Source organism: Danio rerio, chromosome 9, assembly GCF_052040795.2.
Source record: "Danio rerio strain M-AB ecotype USA chromosome 9, GRCz13ab, whole genome shotgun sequence".
Classification (NCBI taxonomy): domain Eukaryota; kingdom Metazoa; phylum Chordata; class Actinopteri; order Cypriniformes; family Danionidae; genus Danio; species Danio rerio.
The window spans coordinates 56,115,955-56,142,544 of NC_141029.1; the positions used below are offsets into that span (position 1 = coordinate 56,115,955).

Consider the following 26,590-nt stretch of genomic DNA (forward strand, 5'->3'; position numbering starts at 1 on the left):
CACAGACATTGATCTCCACCTGTCCAGTAGTGTGTGTAGGTGTGTGATGAACAGATGTGAGTGTGTTTACAGAGGTTAACAACATACACTGTAATCTGAAGCAGCTGTTCAAAGAGGATTGATCTGCGCGTTTCTGAACAGTGCAAGGTCACTCACACTCACACACAGGTACACACTGAGGGCACTACACCACACACACACACACACACACACACACACTGAAGGCACTATAAGTATGCTCATACACACTAAAAGCAGCATGAATACATCATGTACACACACATGCACACTCAAATGCTGAAGACACAGCAAAAACATTCACACACACACAGATAAACACACTCACTGAAGGGGAAATAACAATATTATGCAATGATAATAATAGATAATAATAGTGTGCATTAAATATATCTGCAATTACCTGCAGAATCTATAGTAACTTACTGGCAGTAGCTTACAGTTATGCTGTATGTTACTGTATTTTACAGTTGCATAGTGAGAATGACAATATTTTAAATTAAAGATAAACAATACCGTAAATGTATGGAAGGTAAATCCTGGGGGCGCTCGCGGACGCTGGAGAAGATGGCAGCCTAAACTGTAGCTCCGCTCCTTATTACTTAATAAATCGCTACCCTCCTCAATCTGAGTAAGAGAATTCCCTAATTAAAAAGCTTAACATCCAAAGAACATGCCCGAGACCCAGGATTTTCCACTTTTCTCTTCTTCGCGATCGCAGAAAAAGAAGAAACAAAATACGTCAGCAGAAACGACCTCGGCCTCGGTAGAGCAAACGGACCCAGTTCTGAATGAAATACGATCACTATTTACAAAGTACCCAATTGGGGAATATAGATGGACGTTGCGACACTATTGAAAGTCGTCTCGATGCTATATCGAATTCAGTATCTGTCGTTCACGAAACTTTATCTAATTTGTCACAAAGAGTGTCTTCAATTGACTCTCGTGTTACGGAAACCGAAAATAGGATCTCTACCACAGAAGACGCTCTGCAGACCCGCGAAAGGGAACTATCTACTTTGACGAAAACAGTGACTCGACTTCAAGCTAAAGTGGATGACTTAGGGTGCTTTCACACCTACACTTTTGTTTCGGAACGTATCTCGATTGCCCAGTTAGCGCGGTTCGATTGGCATATGTGAACAGGGCAATCGCGCTCTGTTCCGCGCCAAAGTAATCGCTCCGAGATCACTTGAATGAGGTGGTCTCGGCTCGATTGAAACGAACCCTGGAGCGGTTCGATTGCAGTGAGAAAGCGATCCGATCCGAGCGCGGTTATTTCACAGTGTTTTATGGATATGTAATAGGCTTACGGCTATATGAAGAGAGAATTATGAGTAGGGCGGGAAGTTTCGCGAGTATCCGGATGCCCGCAAACGAGTGATGATCTCCCGGTAATCTCGCGTCTCTCTCCCGGTCCTCAAATAGGCATCGTCGCGCACCCTTCTCACCCCTCCCCACCGTGTCTCTCCTCAGACACGTCACGCGCACACACCCTGTCAATCACCACCAAACCACCACCTCTCCTGACAGCTGAGCGGGACTCTGCAAAATAAACCCTGACACTCTGACCAATGTGAGGAGAGTTTACTCGCACGTGACTTGTTTATGCTCTTTTAGTCCGATTAGAAACTTTGCAGTGTGAAAGCGAACCGCTCCAAGAGCAAAGAGCAACAATTTAACAATTTTAATCTCTGTTTCGGAACAACTGAATCCATTCACAGGTGTGAAAGCAGCCTTAGAAAACCGAGGAAGACGTAAGAATCTGCGAATCGTCGGTTTACCTGAGAAAGCGGAGGGCTCTACCCCGCTAGTTCAATTCCTGATGGAAATAAAACCAAAATGGCTCGACCTTTCTTTTGATCTCAGGTTGGAGATTGAGAGAGCTCACCGATCGCTTGGACCTGTTCCAGGAGGCAGTGACCCACCACGAAGCGTACTTGTCAGATTTCTACGCTACGCGGATAAAGAGCGCATTATACAAGCAGCCCTGAAAAAAAGGTGTATTACTCACGAAAGCAAACAGGAAGGTAAATCCAGCCAATTTTAAATAAATCAAATAAACATTGGAAATGAAAATCAGATTAACAATTTCATTATAAAACACCGTTCGCAAAATATCTGCCAAAATTGAAAACGAAAGGAAATTATTGAATTTTCATTTTCACTTTGACAACACATCAACCCTGTCAAATTGATAATTACAATGAAGTTGCCGATTTAACATTTCATTTTCACTGCATTTCCACATCAAGACTGCCAATATTAAAATAAAAAGCCAAACTGAAAAATAAAATGCAGACACAATTTTTACAAAGCGTGTTATTAATCTTCACGCTATAATAGTGACAATTCAAATGAAAATGTAAATTTAAGCTTCCCTTTTATTGACACTTTTTCATTTCAGTTTTTATTTTCGATTTCATTTTCAACTTCAAGCTGTATGCAAAGCCTATGCTAATTAGTGGGAGGGGCCGTATTCAAGTGACGTCGAGTGCTTTCACACACAGAGACCGAGGGCAGAAGCACGGTTTAGATGGATGGGACAGCGTGAGTTACTAGTGTAAATACAGTATAACAGAGGTAAAATGGCAAAAACTGTTAGTCAGCTTTTACGTGAAGCAGCTGCTGCATTGGTACAGCAAGAGGAACACGGGACACAGGAGAACTAAACGTCAAACTTCCGTCCTAACACTGCAGGAGTCGCGGGCTTCCTCGGTGGGCAGAGAAACTGCAGCGTAAGTGCGGTAGGCCTTGTGATGAAGTCGTATAGTATACTGTATTAGGTCTTGTGACCTAAAATCTTTGAAAGGCAGCTAAATCAGCTCGGTAAAGTTGGTTTTAGGTTTGATATTCGCCAGACATTCATGCACGCAGTGTTAGGCATCATCTGCAAATTACAAATTAAATTACAAATTAAAGGTGCAGTAGGTGATTGTCTTCAGAAACATTTTTGGTTGTGCTGGTTGAAAGTCTCTTCACAGTCCAATAGTAATGATGACAGTAAATGATCTAAATGTGTTTATATGTATTTTTATAATCTGGGTAAGGCATAAAACAAAAAAAAGTTCATCCATTTAAATAGAGTTGGACCGTCATCTCCCTTAATTCCGATAGGCAGGTCAGACTGTCTGTCAGCATATGTAGATTCCGACTTCTGCGCATCTGTTCACGCAGATCCGCCATTAGCGCGTGCCCATCTGCATCACAAACGCATGCGCGCGAGCGAGCTGCGGGCCGCTCGCAGATGTCGAGTCGGAGCCGGAGGCGCCAAAGGACAGCCGTGCTCGGGCCGATTATTGTAAAGCCAGACGCGGGTATAATTCGCCCTTAAAGCGGCCGCGCGGTCACGAGGCGGACCGGGAGAAATCAAAAGCTGAATTGAAACTTTTGAAAATCCTGAATCAGTATTGGAGTTACTTTAGCACGCTGGAGGAAGGACGAGACCAGTGCTGAAGTATTACTGTTAGACAGGTCTTGTTCTGTTTTGAAGCTATTTTAGTCAGGCTAAGCTGATGTTATGTTGTGATTGTGTTTTGTTATAAATGGCTTATATGCACAGACGTGTTGTTCAGCCACTGAAATCTCCTAGGGAAAGGTTGATGTGATTATTTTCAGTTTCATCAGGTTCTTTGACAGCATCGATAATGTAGATTTATATTTAGTTTAACAACAAAACACCAGTAAATAGCGCTATTCCGCCTAACCTGCTTTATTGAGCTGAAGTTGCTTTTCTATTCACATTGGGTCATTTTTGAACAATGACAGCCTTCATATACTGTTTACCGCTGACGTTACTCTGAATATTCGCTCTGAAATAGCATGTAAGTGTGGCAAAGTAATATATGTAATTCCTGCACGGCGCTGGCACTAACTAAGGCCCCGTTTACACTAATGCGTTTTAGTTTGAAAACGCACAAGTTTTGCTACGGTTACGCCAACCGTCCACACTACGCCGGAGTTCTCGAGCGCCGAAAAACGGAGCGTTTCGAAAACGCTGGAGAGGCCGTTTTCATTCTGAAACGCTGCTGCTCCGTCTCAGTGTGGATGATGGAAAACGGAGACATCTGAAAACAGAGGCGGGGCTGCTGACATTCGCCTCTCTGATTGGGGCTTTTCCTGAATATTAAGTAGCCTAACACGCACAGTTCAGTCCTGCATTCTCTCCATGTAAGTTCAGACTTCGCATGTTTGATCAAGGCTGCATCTCTTCTTCTCAGTTTGATATGGAAAAGACTATACCGAGGACACGCGTCAATCTTCACAGGGAACAGTGTACTTTATAACTTCATTCACATCACCCTGGCTACATTGTTTCACTTTCTCAACAATAAAATGTAAACTTGATATAAGGAACTGCCTATTTTTATTTTAATATTAACAACTAAACAGACAGCAGAAATGTTTAGGCGTCGTGCTGCATGAGCGTCATCTTCACTGTGTGGATATTTATAACAAAACGGAGCCGATAACAACTGCCTCCTTTCAATTTCAGTGAAAATACGAAACATACCCTCTGTTTTGCTGAATATCAGTTTTAATAATAGATAATGGCCATTATAAAAGTATAACATACAATAAGTTTTTACATTATAGGAAATAAAGGCAAGCGATCAGTCAATATACATAATAGGCTACGTGGTTTCATCAATCATTAACTTATCTTTGCGCTCAGCCAAAACACGTTACCTGAGAAAAAGTAAGATTCTAATGACCAAAGTCAGATGAATATGTCGTTAGATAAAGACAACAAGATGAATGAAATATCCCGTTTAATAAAATATAGTGAGATATTAGATCCAGCGGGAGATGCTTGATGAGAAGTCCGACTAGCAGAGCTCTCATCTGGGTAGATGGGCTCCAGCGATTGCCAGAGAGTGTCTGTGTGGTCACGTGATGTGCGTTTTCAGCGTTTTGGTATGGACGGAGAGCAGTTCAGAAACGCAGGGTAAATCGCGAGTGTGGACGCGGATCGTTTTCATTCTAAAACGCCGTTTTAAAACTAAAACGCACTAGTGTAAACGGGGCCTAACTGGCAAATAACCTGAACTAGAGGGTTGTCTGTCGGCTGTTACGCGCGCTCGCGATATCAGGGGGTGTGGTTTTGAATCACAGTCCCTCCCCGCCATCCAAAGATAATATGCTAAGTGGTTAGCTTTTTGGCAGATCACCTACTGCACCTTTAAGTTGAAAATAAAATCGAAAATGAAAACTGAAATAAAAAAGTGTCAATAAAAGGAAAGCTTGAATTTACATTTTCATTTGAATTGTGTCACTATTATAGCGTGAAGATTAATAACACGCTTTGTAAACATTGTGTCTGCATTTTATTTTTCAGTTTGGCTTTTTATTTTAATATTGGCAGTCTTGACGTGGAAATGCAGAGAAAATGACATGTTCAATTGGCAACTTCATTTTAATAATCAATTTGACAGGGTTGATGTGTTGTCAAAGTGAAAATGAAAATTCAATAATTTCCTTTCGTTTTCAATTTTGCGAACAGTGTTTTATAATGAAATTGTTAATCTGATTTTCAATTTCATTTCCAATTTTTATTTGATTTATTTAAAATTAGCAGGATTTACCCTCCATATAAATGCACATACAGCAAGATAAATAATTATGTAAATGTAAAATACAGTATTTCTGCAGTAGTTGATTTACTGGCAGCAGGAAGTTACTGTAGATTCTGCAGGTAATTGCACAGATTTTAAGCATTCTTTAATGTGATAATCCAAAATAGATGGAAAAAATAAAGCCACCGCATCCCCGGTTTTCTTTTCTCTCCTGCAGGAAAGAGGCTTCAGCTCCGGCTCTCCAGAAACTGTTATCTGATACTTTATTCTCAGTTGGACTGAATGTGTATTTAAGCCAAGGCTGAGATTGACTTCCAAAAGGAACCAAATGCTGCGCTGGAGGAGCGAGGCTTTAAAGAGGACCATCTGTGAAGAAATCTCAGCGATCGCTGGCCATTTGAGACCAGTTGTGAGGCAAGAAGTGTCAGAAAGAGCTCAAAGCACACTTCATCCAACCCAAATCAACTCTCAGTGACAAAAAAAAAAAGCTTCTACTATTTTAAATTTCCAGTTGAGGCTCCCTTATTTAATACCTGTAGACAGAGCCTGCAGACATTTAGCTTTTTCTACTACATTTTAAAAGGAATTTACATTTAGAGCAGATCTATTATACGAAAACACTTTTATTAGAGGTTTAAACACAGTTGTGTGTCAGCAGTGTGTGAATATATCCAGCCTCTAATGGTCAAGGTGAATTAAATCAGGGGTCTCAAACTCAATTTACCTGGGGGCCGCAGGAGGCAAAGTCTGGGTGAGGCTGGGCCGCATAAGGGATTTCACAAAAAAAAAAAAGTTCTCAAATGTCATTATTAACAGTTTTAATTATTTCTTCTGAACATGAAGTGTCCTGAACATTAATAGAACATTGAGTGAAGATTATGAACAGTTCTTCTGAACATGGCATCTTTTGCCTACTTCTTGCTGCCAGAGACTTGTAAGCGCTTCAAGTGGGGGGAAAAGTGGGGGAACTCACTCAAAACTTCCATTCCCTCACCTAAAAAAAGGTGTATATACACTGTAAAAAAAATCTGTAAAATAACAGTTAAATGACTGTATATTTTAACGGATTTTTTCCGTATACACGTATTACGGTTGTTTTTCCGTTTATATACATTTTCGAATTGCATTGTGGGAAGGGGATCGCAGCTCAGGCAGCGTTTAATGGACACCGGGACATATTTCTTCCTCTGTTTTTTCCCTGGTAAGTACGATTATTAAAACATATAACAATATTTTAGTTAAAATACTGCTTTATTACATTTGTATCGTTATTTAAAATGATTTTTGTCTTGTCTGAAGCGGCCATGGAAAGTACAGCAGTAAATTACGTTTAATATTGTTAACAAGATCAGACTTTATATCATTAAGATCAAACTGAGCTATGAAAGGTTAAATGCAATTTAAACAAGCATATCTAATGAATTTTACCTTTTTATGCGTTTTCCTCATCAGTAAATATGATATCTGTTCATTTACAGTTGTTTGTCCGTATTTTTCTAAACTGCCGTGCGCGGGAAGTGATGTGACGTCCCAATCACCCTCTCACTCCCTCTGCACCTGCGTGAGTCTGACTGGATTAACGGTAAACGTCAGCTTGTCAGTGAGAGTGTAGAAGGTATGTTAATTATTTTATAGAAATAAAAATGTTTTCTTTGTACAGTGCATTGAACAAGGGATAGCATTCAAAGTTTGTGACACTGTGTAGTTTGGTTGATATAAGTTATAGTGATGAAGGTGTATTTCGATGACTGGTTAACGTTACCTTTAATGAACCTTAACGTTAACGTGTTTCAAACGCCCGTAACACCTGACTGTCTGTGTTTGTTTGCATATTAATAAGTAATTTCATATTTTTACTGACGTTATCAAATGTTAGCTTTAGTTTGACCGACGTATTAAGGCTGTGTGACCGAGTTTCAGTGGAACAGCTTTGCTGGTTTTTAAGTATAAGTTAGACCCGCGTGAAATTGAGGCATTGTGTAACTCGGTATGAGGGGAAATACACACTCATAAAGTTATTATTAGTGGTGGGCCGTTATCAGCATTAACGTGCTGCGTTAACGCGAGACTTTTATCGCGCGATAAAAAAAATATATCGCCGTTAATCTATTCTCAACGTTGGATTGGGAGCTGGGTGACTTTCATACTTTGGTAGTTTAGCGCGGATGTATACCTGACCGGTGAGCCGTCTGACAAACAAGTGCCCTTCTGAATCAAATCAGCAGGATGCCTGACTTTAACTGCAGTTTGGCAGTTTCACTTTAACTCATGAACATTTCATTCATCCCGCGTGACAAACTGGGGTATTAGACGCAAATAAGAAGCAAGAACTGATGAGAGTGTTATGGAATTCAATAACGCTCACCAAATGGAACGGAAAAAAAAACTTCCGCATTTCGCGACGTGTGTTTGTGTGTAACAGAGATAACAGTGATACAGTAAGTGTGTGACATTTAAAATTATATATAGTGTTTAAACTGTCATGCGTTTTAGGCCTCAAATACAACGTGTACCTTAAAGCACACAATTAAATGTTTGTTGTAGTCGAGTTGAACTGCCATGGATATTATACTTATGAACGTCTTGTCAACTTGCAGATTCAGCCAAGTTCACTTTTAAGAACCTCAACGGCTGCTAATATGAAGATATAAATATGAGTTGTTCTTCCACAGTCCTAAAATTCTTCAAACTAACTGTCAGTTCGAATCATTATAGCAAATAATACTTTCATTACTATTAGGAGATCAGGAGTTTTATTTTAATAAAGCCTTGATAATAGAGTGAACACAATGCATAACATGGTGTTATCACAAATGAAATCTTTTTATGTAGATTTTGAGTCTGAGTGTTTTGCACATATAAGGTTCACTGATATTTTGTTTTGTTGACTTCCAGGTTCTTTCATTTTGGTTATAAGTACATGTTACAGGTAAATTCTTAGATTCAATCCAAACTGAATTTGAATTGATATGGACAAATGAAATAAAATACACTTGGGATTTTAAATGTTTTCATTTTTTTATTATTCACAATGTTTGTGAAGTCTAAATGTATACTGTCTCAAACTGAATGAGTTTTATTTTTGTTGTAGGTGTGTTGGTGTAAAAATTGATGCTGACTGGTCAGTACTGCATTTATTAACCAAAAAAATAATGATTTATATTTAGCATTGCATCTATTGTAATTTTACCAAGAATGTGTTTGCTCTTTCAGAACTCAGGCAGTTGTGCTGGACCTTCTGTACCTTATACAGGAGATGATGGTAAACTTTGAAGTTTAAGAGGTAAAATGTTCAGCGTTTTTTCTGTTTGATTTTGAGTGTTTTGTATATATAAGGTTAACTGATATTTTGCTTTGTTGACTTCCAGGTTCTGTCATTTTGGTTATAAGTACAAGGTACAGGTACATTTTCACAGCAATCTAAATAAAAATCTTAAATCTTACGTTCAATCCAAACTAAATTTCAGTTGATATAGACAAATGAAATAAAATACACCTGGGGTTTTAAATGTTTTCAATTTTTTATTATTCACAAAGTTTGTAAAGTATAAAAGTAGACTACATGTTGCATGTTTCAAACTGAATGAGTGTTATTTTTGTTGTTGGTGTAAAAATTAATGCTGACTGGTCAGTACTGCATTTTTATAAATAATACAAAAAAATATGTGTTTGCTCTTTCAGAACTCGGGCAGTTGTGCTGGACCATCTGTACTTCATACAGGGGATGACAGTAAACTTACAAGTTTAAGAGGTAAAATGTTCAGCGTTTTTGTTTGATATTGATGCTTTTATTTTTATTATTTGGCAAAACCAATTACTTGTACCTATATTTTTACTAAGTGTTTACAGGAACACATTTTGCTTCAGTAATTTTGAATTTTGTTAACATGTATTCAAACTAAAAGTACTGGGTTGATGTAGGTGTTTTATCTGGGGTTTTTTTGAGCTGCTACTGTAATCTGTTAAATGAATAAAGCAGTTATTTATTATTATAATTTATTTTTACAACATTTAAAATGTTACAAGTTTTTTTATTTTGGTAATGTCTGTTTAAAATGATAAGAAAATAACTGGTCCACTGCTGAATCTCTTTTCTTTTCTCTCTTAGCCACCTGATGATGAGAGAGACAATTTCAATGTGGGCATCTTGATGGTGAGCCAGGCCTTCATGCTGATTTTGTGACCGTTTAATCTATTTATTGTGATTGTAATAACATTTTTTCAGGATGCAAAACTGGCTAAAAATCAACTTTAAATTTTAACATTAATTGTATGATAGTGTGGTTGATTTAACATTTTATTTAATGTTGGGTTCATTGTAAAAAATGATTTAATTTTGGTTGAATAAATGCTGATTTTGGGACAGTTTTGTCTATTTATCATCATAGAATTAACATTATTTCAGGGTGGAAAACTGCCTAAAAAATCAGTGATGACTTTTAACATTGTTTCAATGATAGTTTGATTGATGTTTTAACATTTCAATGTTAATTTAACTTAGGTCTGCTATCTGGAAAATAACTAATTTTAAAAATGCAAAAAACTTATGAATGTGCCACTTGAATTTGGTATCACATGTAATTGGCATGTTATGGAATTTAACTATGGCAAATAAGTAAGAGGAGATGGAAAGCTATGATGTCTACACGTTTTCCTGAAACATTTGCAAGGTCAATTCTTTCTTGCATAAAGATAGTGGAAAAGAAGAAAAAGTATAACAAAATGGTTTGTCGTTTTTTTTATTTTGTTTTCTTTCCTTTATTGTTGTTTTTTGCCTTATTTTTGTTTCTGCACTATATTTGATTAAGTAAATAATTTTTTAAAAATTTCTTTTAAATTATGTAGCAGACATGTATTTGAATAATTTTACATAATAATTATATTATTTATAATATTATTAATAATATTAATAATTTAACATATAGGTGTGCATATATGTACCCATATATGTACATATAATATAGGAAAACAGCCAGTTTTATGTGTCACATATATCAAAAACCTATATTAAACCATATGTTTCTTTCCATATTCTTTCCATGTGGGCGTGTACCAGACCCAACACACAACTCACTTTTCTTTTCTTTTTTTCAGAAGAAGAGTCCACAGTCACAATAACAAGATCATTGAGCTGTCCCCTAATTGTGGTCAGCTACATGTTTAGTCTCTTATGTGCTAAACATTATGTAGCCTAAGGAAGCAGCCCTGACTCTGTAGTTTATATAAAGGTATGTTTTTACATTTTTAAGTTTATTTCATTTTTACAAGACAAGTAAGGTGATGCATGTTTGTTGTATTTACAACAGGAGCATGCTGAGTAACTATCCAGAACGTAGGTCCAAAGCAGAAAAAAGGGCACCAAGCAGAAACATACCATCTAAACTCCTTCGATTCCTGTCAGACCAGAAAGACTTTCAGAATCCTTGGAAGATTTAAAGGTAATTAAGCACACCGATAACACTTTATAATAACTAAACACTATTGATTAATTTATTAAGCATTAACAAAAAGTTCTGTTAAGCATTGACTCTACATTTAATAGACCTTATACAGTTTATAACTACAGCTGCAAATGCTGTAATCTTGACTTATAAGCACATATATTATGTGCTTAATTATTTTGTTTTCATATTTTGTTAATGATTAATTTTTCATTACTAAATTTAGTATCGCATTATTTACAAACCAGTGATTTAAGGATAGTTGGTGTATTTTTTTTCTAATCATTCAGAATGTTTAAGTAAATGGTTAATAAACTATTCAAACTAACATTTAAATATCTTATTATTTAGGCATATAGTAATAGTTGGGCAGCTCAGTGGCTAGCACTGTCGCCTCACAGCAAGGAGGTCGCTGGTTCGAGTCCCAGTTGGCATTTCTGTATGGAGTTTGCATGTTTTCCCCGTGTTGCTGTGTGTTTCCTCCGGGTGCTCAGGTTTCCCCCACAGTCCAAAGACATGCGCTATAGGGAAATTAATTAACTAAATTGGCTGTAGTGTATGAGTGTGTTTGTAAATAAGTGTGTATTGGTGTTTCCAAAACACACAGCAACACGGGGAACATCAAAAGTGGCTGATCTGTTCGGCTAAATATTTGACTGCGTGTTACTGCATCCCAAACGACTAAAACAAAATAATGTAAGAATTCTCCACTGTGCTGAGAGAGAGCACTTCTTAAACTAAACGGGGCATCATCGATGATGTAAGAGTGCTCAGGCTTGAATGCAATGTGAATGCGGGACGTGGGGGAGACGGTAGGGAGGACAAGCGTGCTTCGGCTTGGTTCAAGGCAACTGTACATAGTGCGAGTACACACTAAGCTGAAGGAAAATACATGAATGAATAGTAATAGTTATACTTGTATATAAAGTATAAAAAATAAGTATATAAAGTATATACAATACTTATTTTAATAAGTGCTTTTGTTAACTTCATCCAGCTTTGTAGCCTAAAGTGAGGATTGTTTATGCTTTGTAAATCCCCTTATAAATCACAATTAAAGGTTCAGTTATATTCTAAAAATGAAATTCATTTTATTGTATTAAATGAAAAAAATCTTTTCTAAAATAAAATTACTGTACAGTTTAAACATACCTAAATAACACTGAAATGTTGCATCGTAATATATCATTAAATTATTTTATTGTTGTTTTATCCAGTTTTATGTTATATTTTGTCACTCCTGCTATTCAGCAAGGTTTCATATTTACAGTAATTACATTTTTTAGATAAGACTGTAATGATTTATTGTTCATTTGATACTGAGCCTTTAACTGTCGTTTATAAGGATTTATAAATCATAAATAATCCTCACTTTAGATTAGGGCCACTAGATTAGTAAATAATGCAATATAATATATATATATATATATATATATATATATATATATATATATATATATATATATATTTTTTTTTTTTTTTTTTTTTTAATATAAAAATAGTCATGTAAAATCAATCATTAAAGTTTGTTAACACAATTATTAAGCACATTATAAATGTGCTTAAGTCAAGATTACAGCATTTGTAGCTGTATTTATAACCGACTGCTAACATCTATTAATGTAGAGTCAATGATTAACAGAACTATTGACATGCTAGGAATCACCCCAGTTGTAAGTGAAATGTCATTAGTAATGTTTTTTTTTTGTTTGTTTGTTTTACAGCCATTGAAGTATCAGTATTGGAGAGGAAGAAGACCCAGTTGTATCGTCTGTTTCCTGCCATCTTGCAGTTAACCTGGTTTCTTAATGTAAAGTACTTGTAATTTGCCCACTTGTCCTCAATTATCTTAAAGCTAACATTTAAAACTAATTTGCTATGAGATTATTTGCCAAGACTTCTCACTGTGCGATTCACATGTCAATATGTATTATTGTGTGTATAACTAGCTATTTGGAATTCAAATGATTTGTATTCATTAAAAAATCTGTTTTAATTGCAAAGTTGTTTTTGTACTAATCATTGTAAGTTCATAGATAATAAACTATTTACTGCTTCTCTACACATACAGTATAGAATAAATGTTTTGTTTTACTATTGTAAACCATTAATAGTGTATTTCCCATATGTATATGTTTGTCCTTACCAATTGCCATTTCTATGCTGCTTGAAGAGCATTAAATTAGTAAAATAATTATTTTTTACAGTAGGTATCCCATTAAAACAAAGAATCTGTTAATTTTTTCACTGTAGGTATACTATTAAAACCCAAAAAACACCTCTTTTTACAGTAGGTATACTATTAAAATACAGAATCTGTCTGTTTTTTTACAGTAGGTATACTATTAAAATACAGAATCTGTCTGTTTTTTTACAGTAGGTATACTATTAAAACACAGAATCTGTCTGTTTTTTTACAGTAGGTATACTATTAAAACACAGAATATTTCCGCTTTTTTACTGTTGGTATACCCTTTAAAACACAGAAAATAACCGTTTTTTTATATAGAAAACCCTTAAATTACTATAAAATGGTTGGTTATTTTACAGTAGTTTAACTGTCAAAAAACGGATATTTTTTAGTTTTTTTAATTTGGACACACTTGTCAATTAACAGAAGTTTTCCGTTTTTAATTTACGGTAAAATATTTGTGTAATGAGCTGCCAGTACATTTTACCGTTTTTTTACGGAATTTTTTTTTAGAGTGTATGTATAAATAAAACACCCCCACCCCACTCCAGTCACATCAATCTGTACCAGTCTGTATCTACCTATAATGTATATAAGATGCAGGCTGTAGCTAGGTAGGTGGCAGGCTGCAGATAGGTAGCTAAGTGGCAGGCAGGGGCGGGAACAGCTTGGTTCTGGCCGGCGCGAGTTCCCTCCTAACACTTCCCGCCCGTCACATCGTCTAACAAAGGGGCGGGGTACGTGGTGACATTACCGGCATCCCCGCCCCTTTGTTTACACGGCGGGCGGGGAATGCCAGTGACCGCTGTGTACAGATAGAATCAGCGGAGCGGGGAGCGCTCTCTCTCCCCGCTCCGCTGATTCTGTCAGTGTACAGCGGTCGGCGCGGGCCACAAAATATTGCACTGAGGGCCACAAATGGCCCGCGGGCCGCGAGTTTGAGACCCCTGAATTAAATCATCTTTTTTATAATCAGACTTGATAAAAACAGTCTGCAGAAAAACTTTGATTGACGTTCTCCCTTTGTACGGGTCATCAGAGGTCATCTCTCCCTTATTAGCATAGGATGTAGCATTAGTCATACATTCATTCATTTTCCTATGGCTTAGTCCCTTATTTATCAGAGGTCGCCATGGAGGGATGAACCACCGACTATTCTAACTAGGGCTGGGCGATTTGGCAAAAAAAAAAAAAAAAAAAATCTAGGTTTTTTATAAAGTTTGACCGATTCACGATTTCGATTTTTTTTTCATTTTGTAAGTAGTCAACTTAAAACATTATAACAACATGACTGAAGTAACACTCTCTTTAAAAGTAACTTGAAAAACCATCTGGTTAAGGAACATTGTATTTTTAATGGCCATGCCATACATAAATTGATCAACAAGGTGTAAATAAATGTAAAACAAATTCAGGAGTTGAATATCGTTACAGAAGATTTAATAAAAAAACATGTGTAAATATTGCAGTTGCAGGAATACAGAGGTATTTTTATTTTTTGCAAGTTTTGCTAAGCCTAGAAAAGATTGGCTGTCAGCTCGGCTTTGACTTTGTCTTCTGATTGAATGTCAGGTTGTAAAGCTGCTGCCTTTTTCTTAAAAAGATACAGTGGAAGTAAAGGACTGAACATGGAAACTTTAAAGCCTAATTTAACCCAATGTGTGAAGTTGTGGACGTATAGCAGGAGCAAATACAAACACCAGATGTGTGTCTAATATAAAATCATATATTTAATCTATTTTTGTTTTTTCCCATTTTAAATACCAATCATTTGATGTGCTTTGCTCTACTCTCTGTATTATGCTGCCTGATCTGTCTGGTTTTCAACTAGGTCCACTAAATGATGTCATGGGGGCGGGTACTTTCATTATCACTGCTACAGGCCCTCACCTCTGCTCGTGTTCAAACCTATATTTTACAGTCTATGGTTCAAACCAAAATACCAGCGCGGTTCGAACTAAGATCGGCGTGGTTTTTCACATGGCAGTGTTTTACGTCCTTCATACATGTTGAGATCGAGTTTATCGACTTGATGAGGGAATATGTCTTGACAATCCACACAGACGTGTCTCAGACTAATGCAACAAGTAAAATCCTACATGACTTCACGCTTTAACAGGCAGTCAAGCAGGTCGCACACCAGAAGCGCCCCAACACATCGCGCACATGACTGTTTAAAGTATCACACACCAGACGCGCACATTCGCATGATATTTAACACGAAACTAATCAGATGGCGCTCTGTGGCACGGCTAAAATATGAACTGCTTCGTGAATCGTGGCTGGGCGGCTCCGGTGTGTATAGAATTCTTTTTAGAATTCTAAAATCCATGACGCTGTGTGGGGCTGCGCGTTGCGTCGCCGAGCGGCGCTTCTGGTGTGCGACCTGCTTCATACAGAGAGTGAACCAAAGCGCATTGGTGCCATTATAATGTAGCAAATAAAAAAAAATTAAAATAAAAAAATAAAATAATTTGCGATTTCTAGATTTAATATAAAATTAAATCGTCGTCAAAACGTAAATTCAAATTAATCGAAAACAATAGCCCAGCCCTAATTCCAGCCGCAACCCAGTACTGGAACAAATCCATCAGTTTCCCCTTTCTGGCTGTTCTTTCTATAAATGAATGAAGCACTGTACATGCGTGTTTCCTGGTCGGTTATTAATGCTATATTTCATTGCACAACAATAGTCTATCAGGCTTTTTGGCTAAAACTAGAGAAATCACGGTTTAATTAGTTATTATTAGATTATTTTTAAATTTCCCCTCTCCTGCTGTGCATGAGCTAAGCTGTTGAATGGTTAGCATATGAAGCGGCTAGGCTAAGCTAGCTTCAATTTTGATTGATTTATTCTCTAATCGGTTGCCTATTATGTGTTGAATATACCCCTGTAATGCATACTGCAGTCCTTTTTTGTCTGGCTTTCTCAGATGTCTCACCTGTTCGCCAAAAATGACATTATATCCCGAATGTCTGACAGCGGCGCACACACATTGTAAAAGCCGTGACAGGCACGAAAGCTTGACAGGCGTAGCAACAGTAACTAAGGAGGGCGGGGCTTAGCGAAGGGTCAATTAACATATTGTTTAGACATAAATTTTGACTTGAATAAATTACTACATTATCATAAATATTCATTTAGTGAATTATTTCTAATACTTTAACAAACAAACAAGCTGTTTTTATGGACTTCTGCATGTTTTAAGACATCTGAACCTGCTATTTACATTCTTCAGTAACCATCTGCTGAGTAAAACATGTTACCAAATTTAAATACCTTCATGCTTTACACAAGCACACACACACAGATGCACACAAGACTGAGCGACGAGAAACAGCCCTTTTCAATCTGCTTGTTCTGTCCTTGACTGTAAAACACAAAGAGCAGAGGAAAGTCTAAATGAGAAATGATGTTGCGGCTGGATTGTATTGGTCTGCGCTGCAGGCGAGAGGCCACCGCGCGCTCATTTATTCCTTCACTCTATCATTTATAAATGGAGAGACTTTTTTATGCACCTGCTTATCAGAACAGCCCCATCAGCCCAGAAAGTTATGAATATATTGAACAGCGGAGTGTGCTGACTTTCTGTTCGGAGTGCTGCAGAAACTGTTTTTTAAATATTTTAACCTGCTCGCTGTGCCGCGTCCTCTGAAAGAGGTCAGATCATTTCAGCACATACAGCATGTAAACTTTAAAGGGTCACGAAACACCAGAACACATGTGTTGAGCTGTTGACAGTGGTATATGTGTCCCACACTGCTAAAAACACTATTAGGACACCTATATTTCACTAAAAAGTGTAAATTGGTTGTTTTTGCGTTATTTCAAGCAAATTTGTACTTCCTGTTTGAAACTAATTTTTGAAGCTGCGTCACGGCTATGAGATAATAGCGTGTATTCCAGCGTGCAGACTGGACGTCTGTGCCAGAGTGAGTCTTATTACGTCTTACAGTGTGCTGCATTAATGCATGAGTAAGGCTTGGTTCAAACCAATCAGCGCGCTCTATTGTGCAACTTCATTAATATTCATTACTGTCAGAGTGTTTACACCACAAAGATGCCATGTTGTGTTGGCAAAACAAGCGTGAAGTGTTGCTTTTATAGTTTGCTGCCGTTAAGTTTCGTTTTCATTTTCTCTCTGTGAGAGCTTATCTGGATCATGTGTGGATTAACAGTGTACGCGACGCTCGACAACAATAACTTACGTGTCTAAGGGGGATTATTGTTTACCTGAGAGCTGTTCTCATGTGCAAACGCTGAAATCTGTATTTGCTTGTAGTATTCTCTCCATAAAGACGCGGCTCTAGTTGCTGGTGATTGTCCTGTCTCTACAGATTTGGTAAGTGAGCGACCAGTGCTCTTTGTTTTTTTTCAGTTTGTTCGTATCGAATTAAGTTAACTATTGCACTGAGTGCAGAAATGTTAGCACCACATTTTGTGACCGGAATAACACACGCGGCTTTCTGACGCTACCTGCCGTGTGCATCTAAGTTTCCGGGAAATGCGGAGTTTTTTTTTCTCTCATTCGCCGTGCGGTATCAAACATTGCATGAAAAATACACGCTTGCAGCAGTTCCTCGAATCAAATATCTCGTTTGTCGCGAGAGGCATGAATGAATTCCCTGAATGAAAGAGCCAAACTGCAGTTAAAGTCCAACATTTAATAATTTGGCAAATAATTCGACTACAGATGTCCATGTAGGTTAAACACCATCACTTTCTCCTGTCTGTGTGATTGTGTATTTTGACTCTGAAACTCGCGCGTGCACACATAGACACTCCCACACCATCCCACTTTAGTTCCTCCAACACTCCCCCCTAAACAGAGCTGGACACGCCCACTTTTCTGACTTTTTCCAAAGTAGGGGTGTGAAAACACCCTGCTGAAATGGGGGGGTTTCATGGCCCTTTAAGGAACATGCCACTTTATTCTTTAGATAAAGGCTCGTTTTACAACTCTCCAACAGTTAAAGAATGGAGTTTTACCATTTTTTTAAATCCATTCAGCCGATCTCCAGGGACCTCATGTACGAAGACTTGGGTTGAAATCATACTAAAACATTGCGTACGCACAAAGCTTTAAATGTGCGTACGCAGAAAAAAATTCAGATGTATGAAACACTGCGTACACGACATCCCAAGCATATTCTCTTTGAAAATCCGAATGAACGTGAAACTGAGTGTGCGCGATCATTTATCTATGATCAGAATCAATGATCTATGCTAAGCTAAGCTAAAAGTGCTCACAACAGACCTGGGGCCTCATTTATCAACGCTGCGTATGCACAAAAACTTTGCGTATGCCAGGTTTCACGCTCAAGTTTTTTATTTACTGACGATGAAATGAACGTTAGAGTGTGCGTTGGTCCACACCAACTTCATGTTTGGCTTACGCACATTTCTTGTGTGTGTTTGTTTTGTTTCCATTGGCGAATATTAGAGGCAATTGTGTTAAATTGCACACTGCAAAGTATCTGAGCCGTGCAATGGCAGCTGTATGGGACGGGATCATCCACATGTCTAGCAGGTATATAAGGTTTCCATACCAGGCATTTTACCAGCCAAACATTAAAGCACAGTTTGCAGCGGTCGCCGGTTTTCCCAATGTAATCGAAGCCATCGAGTTTGAGTATTTCAGAAACCGCTCATCTACTGGGATTTCCACGCACAACCATCTCTAGGGTTTACAGAGAATGGTCTGAAAAAGAGGAAATATCCTGTGAGCGGTAGTTCTGTGGGAGCAAATGCCTTGTTGATACCAGAGGTCAGAGGATAATGAGTTCACTGTACTCAAATGGCCTCCACAGTCACCAGAGCTCAATCCAATAGAGCACCTTTGGTATGTGGTGGAACGGGAGATTAGCATCATGGATGTGCAGCCGACAAATCTGCAGCAACTGTGAGATGCTCTCACGTCAATATGGGGCAAAATCTCTGAGGAATATTTCCAGTACCTTGATGAATCTCTGCCAGGATGGATTAAGGCAGTTCTGAAGATAAAAAGAGATTCAATCGGTGTACCTAATAAAGTGTCAAATAAATTCACACACACACACATATATATATATATATATATATATATATATATATATATATATATATATATATACACAAATATATAATTATTATTGATCAGATCAATAAAAGATCTTGTTATCAAATATAGCCTAAATGTCTACAAATGCGCAAGTGAAAATTTTAAATTGGTTATGAAATCCTGAAATAGTTATAAATGAATAAGCTCGATATAAATCACTGGGCTGGAATAAATGCTTCGTAAAGAATGTTTTGAAAGCATGTCTGTTAAAAGACAAAAGTGCTGAAGGCTTCTTCGTTCTGTAGTTCAGCCTCTCTCCATCACAGCTGTGACCTCCAGTGTCAGAAAAGTCAAGTTGAAGAGAGAGAGAGAGAGAGAGAGTGAGTGAGTGAGAGAGAGAGAGAGAGAGAGAGAGAGAGAGTGAGAGAGAGAGACAGAGAGAGAGAGAGAGAGAGTGAGAGAGAGAGACAGAGAGAGAGAGAGAGAGAGAGAGAGAGAGAGAGAGAGAGAGATCTTATCTTTATTACTATTAATTTTTCAATGGTTTTAATGTTTCATATTTGCAGTGCTTTGGCAATACTGTACTTAATGTCATGCCAATAAAGCAACTTGAACTTGAACTTGAGAGAGAGAGAGAGTGAGAGAGAGAGAGAGAGAGAGAGAGAGTGAGAGAGAGAGAGTATTATTGTATTATGTTTTTTAGAATATATGTACGTTTTATTGTATTGTTTTATATGTATACTGTGTATATTCCTTTCCATTTTACTATATATTATTATTGTGGTTATTGTTTTCATCAATATTGTCATTACTAGTATTATTTTTATCGATTTTGTGTTTTACCCATGCTATGTACACTTTGGCAATGTGTACCCATGTATGTCATGCCAATGCAGTGAATTAAACTGAATTGAGAGGCAGACAAAATAATTCAGAATACATTTTTGGGTGAATTATCCCTTTAAGGCCTGTGACTTTGAGAACAACATTTTAACATTTCAGAGTTTAAAATATCCGGCCACAATAAATTTTAGCGTTTTTAACTTTAATAAAGATTACACTACGTACAATAAAGACGATGCAGTGTTGATTGTTCAATTATCTGTACCTGAATGCTATTAGACTCTCCAGAAAACAATTATTCACATTTATCATTGCTATATTTCATCTATCCATGCTTGTAAGTTATTTGTTTTATCGTCACCGACTCGGTCCTAGTCATTCCCCTTGCTGGCCAGCAGAGGTCACCATCCCCGGACCATTAACCATTACGTCATCCACTTCCATTACGTCACACTGATAGCCTGCACACCTGAAGCACATCCACTTGATCACCCACGCTTACGCTTATAAGCAGCACACACACACTCAGTCATTGCGAAGTCTTGTTCTGCCCCGGCTAACACTACTGTGCGATTCACTACACTGCCTGCTTTCCCGGTGCTTACCTTACCTTACCTTACCTTACCTTACCTTACCTTACCTTACCTTACCTTACCTTGCCTTGCTCCTCGACTTCGTCCTGCCAGCCGCCTGCCTTGTACCTCTGCCTGCTTACCGACTTTGATCCAAGCCGCCTGCCTTGAACTCTAGCCTAAACACCGACCTTGATATTCGCCGCCTGCCTCAGACCCATGCCTGAACATTCATACTGTGATTACCTGCCGACAACCCTGCAACGTAACACTGTGTTTGATGTGAGTTTGCACACGCATTACATCTGTGTGCTTGTCTTTATTAAACTGTATTTAATAAATATACTGCAAATGAATCCCTCAGTGTCAGCCCTTTCGTTACAGATATATTATTTAAGATCCATTCCCCTACAAAAAATGTCCCCAATCAACCTAAAATGATGAATTATTTCCAAATAAAGTTGTATTCGCATGGCAATACATATCACAGAAATACTAAATATCACAATGTCAGATTTGCGAAAAAAGTGTTGCATGCAGAACTGTTGCAAACCAATTATTTGTGTTGAATTTAAACAAATTATGTTTAATAGTGTTCAACTTAATTTGTTTGTTTAAATTTAGCCAAAAAAATGTGTACAACTGTAACGGAGTTAAAATAAGGATTAAATTCATGGTTCAATTGGGAACACTTACCATTGGTTTTTACCTGCGATAGCGTCCATCACAGTAGGGGGCGTTGCTACGTAATTCACCAGCAGTTCTGAGAAGCCTCTCTGCTGGTAAGCTGTTTTGGTGATCGCTTGTCTTATGAGTTATTAATTATCAGGCAATTGTAAAACGTTTAAACTCTGTTTATTTCACTTTACGACACTGATATCACCAGAGCTGCAAACCAACTAAATCTTTGGTGCTGTGTTTGTCCAAGGTATGTTTAATTACTGTTTTGTGATGTTCTGTGTTAGCTGTAGCACATATGCTACATATTCCATGTGCTAGAATTATGTGTTTTGCTGTTTATGAGTATTTATTCTGTTCTGTCGTTCCTTTTCTAAAAAAAAGTGTTGGTCACATAAGCTTACTGTTTATTTTCACTAAAGTTTACTGTATTGAAATAGTGATTTGGATGAGAGATGAGTAGAGGCAGTTTTATTTAATTTTCATGTATGTTTTATTTACATTTATAACCACTATACATCACAATGTGTAAGTTTAGACGAAATGTAATGTACCAGCAGTTCTGAGAAGCCTCCCTGCTGACACTGATATCACCAGAGCTGCAAACCAACTAAATCTTTGGTGCTGTGTTTGTCCCAGGAAAATAAAAGAAGTTTAAGTGACCACACCTACCTGACTCGCAGTATTCTTCAGCATCCCAGCGCCTACATACAGTCACACAACCACTTAAAAAAAATTTGAGTAAATCCAAGGAATCATCTTTGAATATTTTTTTTCAGTGTATAATTTAAGCTGAATGCTAGTGTCTTGAAGAATATCAAGTCAAATATTATGTGCTGTCATCATGGCAAAAGAAAATAGACCAGTTATTAGAAATGAGTTATTAAAACTATTATGATTAGAAATGTGTTGAAGAAATCTGCTCTCCGTTAAACAGAAATAATATACAGGAGGGCTAATAATTCTGACTTCAACTGTATACATATAGATATATATAGAGAGAGAGATGTTGTTCTGTCAGGGCTCATCAGTCTCTCTCTCTCTCTCTCTCTCTCCACATTTCTCATCTTTCGCTTCACTCAGTCTGCAGAAATCCACCAGACACATTTCTGCCAGTGATTATATTTTCAATCTGCCCAAAGTGAGCTGAACTCTTTGCATGAGCGCTCCGGTCATTCCCAGCAGAACAAAGCCTGCTTTCTGATATTCATGCTTCCCGTGTGGAATCTTAGCAGCTCTCCAAGAAATACAGCAAGAGTCTGACACCATTTCACTGATGCTGCTCTGAATGGAGGACTTGCTTACTGAAAGATGCACTATTTATACACTGAATTGCATTGAGCTGCTGCTATTTTCTTAAAGAGAAAGATCCCCTGAAACAGGACATTTCCTGTTAACTTCCTCTCCTTCAAGCCATTTAAGATGTGCATGATTTCTATATTACAGTAGAACATTAAAGACTACTTCTAGCTATGAGTCGATGGGTTTCCATCCAAATATGCGAATTAGGCTTGTGTGAAACTGGAATATTGCATAAAACATTTGAGAAGTAAAGCAGCTTTCAATCCAATGAGAAACAAACCAGAACGAAATCATCACTTCCTGATAAACTGGAGCAGATATCAGCCAGAAAAATGTAGTTGAGTGTGTGAGGAGAAGCCACTGTGGTCCTTTTTGTTCTCTAATAAATGAGTTGCCCCTCAGAAGACGAAGATGAAACGCAATAGCCCCTTTTACACAGTGATACCGGTAAATATCCGGAAAATTTCCGGAACGACTTTACCGGTATATTCAAAAAAGCACTTTTCACACAGGCGAGGACGTTACGGAAATTTTCCGGAAAAGAGCATTCACACATCCATTCCAAAATACCGGTAAATTCTGACATCATTCACCACAAATGAGCTTTAAACGGCTGCGCTTGTATTTGTAAACATTTGACTAAATTAAACTAAACTCTGTGAATGATCAATATTGTGAACAACTTTCGCAGGATCACTTTCGCATGTCGAGATGTTCATAATATGTGCGTGTGCAGGCGCTCATAGGCTGTTTCACAGGCACACGCAAAGCTTGAAGGTAAACAAACAACGGCTTATCATAAGCATCACATCGATGATTATTTACACAGTTGGCATTAAGAAGATTATATAAACGTGATCTGACTAACTTCTAGCAGCTAAATGTGTCTGGAAAAATATTCAAAGGCTTTTATCCTCACAAACCGCGCGGACGTGAATGCGTCTGACTGTTGTGATTGGCTAAAGCAGACGTCTCACGTCAGCATGTTCTAGACGTGCACGCGCTTATTACGGGAATCTTCCTTTTGCATTCACACAGCGCAGCATTCTGGCAAATTGCCGGTAATGTTACAACTTCTCTTTCCGGAAAATAGCCAGAACGAATTTACCGGTATTTTCAAAAAGGAGCTGTTCACACATACAACCTTTCAGAAAGGTCTGTATGTGTGAAAGGGGCTAATGAACGCGGTCAAAGACTATAGAATACACAAGTCATGTCACTCGTGTACTTTTGAATATGGAACAATGTAACTGTCGATATGGCCAAAGAGCTTAGAAGGACCAAGAGATGACACTCAATAGAACGTTCCACTGCAACAGCAACGCCCAGCAACAGCCTCGGATTCCGCCATTTTGAAGTGAAAGCGATCGGCTGTCCATTGGATCTTATTGCTGTCGAGATGGCAAGCAGCTGCTTTATTTTTTATTTATTTATTTAAAAAGCGCATTAAAGCTGAGATACAACCTGAAAGACGGCAATACAACACTCACTATCACAATCATCAGCACTTTTAATAGTTTATTTTACAGACTTAAAATAGTTTTCATTCCGAAATGGCCACCACGCCTTCTAGTGGCTGTTTACCAAAATCGCACTAGAGTGTCACCTCTTGGTGATTCTGTGCGAATGAAGCCCCACCTTCAAGTACAGCAACCAATCAGCAATCGTTACTTGTCAAATAATGCCCACCTTCTAGTACAGGAACCAATCAGCGAATGCTATTGAATGACAATTCTTGGGGGGAGGGGCTCGGACCAGACATGAGTTTCTGCAAATTTTGTTTGATGCGAACATTTAGAAATGAAACTAAAGGGACAGCTGTTGTTTAATTGTATCGGTTTTTCGTAATATGAAATGTAATTGTAAGCTTGGCAAGTAGTTTTAGAGAATTTGTTGTTTCCACATTTAAACAGAATGCCCAAGTATACTGCCTGAGAGGCGTTTAAAAGATTGCATGAGATGACTATCCTTAAAGGGACTTTGATGCGGTGACATTAGTCCCTTTCACACAGTGATACCGGTAAATATCCGGAAAATTTCCGGAACTACTTTACCGGTATATTCAAAAAAACGCTGTTCACACAGACGAGGACGTTACGGAATTTTTCCGGAAAAGAGCATTCACACATCCATCGCAAAATGCCGGTAAATTCTGACATCATTAACCAGAAATGACCTCTAAACGGCTGCGCTTGTGTTTGTAAACATTTGACTACATCACAAACTCTTCGGGTGGATCAGTATTGAGTACAACTCCAATGAAAACATAGGGAAACACTTTGATATGTGTGTGTGCTGGCGCTATGGGCGCTCACGGCCACACGCAAAGCTTGAAGGTAAACAAACAACGGATTATCATAAACATTTTATCGATAATTATTTACACAGCATTAAGAAGGAACATAGAAACATTATCTGACTAACATCTAGCAGCTAAAGGTGTTTGGAAAAAATATTCAAAGGCTTTTATTGTCATAAACCGCGCGCACGTGAATGCGTCTGACTGTTGTGATTGGCTAAAGCAGGTGTCTCACATCAGCCCGTTCTAGACGTGGACGCGCTTATTACGGCAATCTTCCTTCTGCATTCACACAGCGCAGCATTCCGGCAAATTACCGGTAATGTTACAACTTCTCTTTCCGGAAAATAGCCAGAACGAATTTACCGGTATTTTCAAAAAGGGCCTGTTCACACATACAACCTTTCCGGAAAATTGCCGGTAATTTTCCGGAAAGGTGTGTATGTGTGAAAGGGGCTATTTAGAGGTATGAGATGCTCTTTGGTAGTGCAGACAGATGCTCAAGACAGTAGTGAAGGAAATAATAATAGTATAATAATAATAATAATATTCATTCATTTTCTTGTCAGCTTAGTCCCTTCATTAATCTGGGGTCGCCACAGCGGAATGAACCGCCAACTTATCCAGTTAGTTTTTACACAGCGGATGCCCTTCCAGCCGCAACCCATCTCTGGGAAACATCCACACACACATACTACACTATGGACAATTTAGCCTACCCAATTCACCTGTATCGCATGTCTTTGGACTGTGGGGGAAAGCGGAGCACCCAGAGGAAACCCTCGAAGGCAGGGAAAACATGCAAACTCCACACAGAAACGCCAACTGAGCCGAGGATCGAACCAGCGACCCAGCGACCTTCTTGCTGTGAGGCTAATGTGCTACCCACTGCGCCACTGTGTCGCATAATAATAATAATAATAATAATAACAACAACAACAACAACAACAACAACAACAACAACAACAACAACAACAACAACAATATAACTGAAGCACTGTGATGATGGATTTTTTGCACTTTTGAATGAGCAAAGCATCATTTCAGAGGTGCACGATTTCAGTATTTCAGTAGAGAGCAACCAGTATTAATTTTGTTTCCTCAGTTTGTGTTTTTGGTTTACTGCAACAGCATTGATTTGTTCATATGAATCATAATGAATCATGACTTCAGCTCAAAATCTTCTTAATGCTTTACTGAAGAAAAAAAAGTCACCTTCATGTTAGATAACCTCAGGGTGAGGAAAATCATTTGAAAACAAATCAGAACAGTGTGCATTAAATAATCTCATCCTATTTCATTCAGTGAATGGCTAAAGGCAATACAAACATTTTGTATGCCTTATTAATGCCTTTAAAATGCATTACATTTTGTCTGATGATCGATCTATATTGCATTAATAGAATGTGTCTTGCTTAATTCAATTTTTTATGAGCTTTTTTTTTTTTTTACCATGTTTCCTAAAGACAGACAAAAATGTCTAGACTTCTGTATACGTCCAAAACTCTTCTTCAACATATTCAGGACATATTAAAAGACTTCATAATAATACTGCTGCTAATATAACTGCTAATACAGTTTTAACAGATAACAAAATTATTATCCCTCCTGTGAAATGTAAATAAT

At 37.8% G+C, this 26,590-nt stretch overlaps 1 protein-coding gene and 1 long non-coding RNA gene across 9 annotated transcripts in view; one reads left to right on the top strand and one right to left on the bottom strand.

Moving 5' to 3' along the window:
* pcdh8.1 (protocadherin 8, tandem duplication 1) overlaps window positions 1–26,590 on the bottom strand; it is an 85,417-nt gene that overhangs the window by 33,920 nt on the left and 24,907 nt on the right. The gene's annotated exons all lie outside the window — the stretch shown is intronic.
* Window positions 6,610–13,041, top strand: LOC147842470 (uncharacterized). 4 transcript variants are annotated; one of them, XR_015500051.1, is made up of 11 exons: window positions 6,610–6,798; window positions 7,076–7,212; window positions 8,493–8,526; window positions 8,689–8,718; window positions 8,811–8,880; window positions 8,966–8,993; window positions 9,279–9,348; window positions 9,706–9,750; window positions 10,692–10,825; window positions 10,904–11,035; window positions 12,763–13,041. It is a non-coding gene; the product is annotated as an uncharacterized LOC147842470 (long non-coding RNA). The 4 variants fall into 4 exon arrangements; XR_015500053.1 differs by having other exon boundaries at window positions 10,695–10,825; XR_015500052.1 differs by lacking the exon at window positions 6,610–6,798 and adding an exon at window positions 6,937–6,992.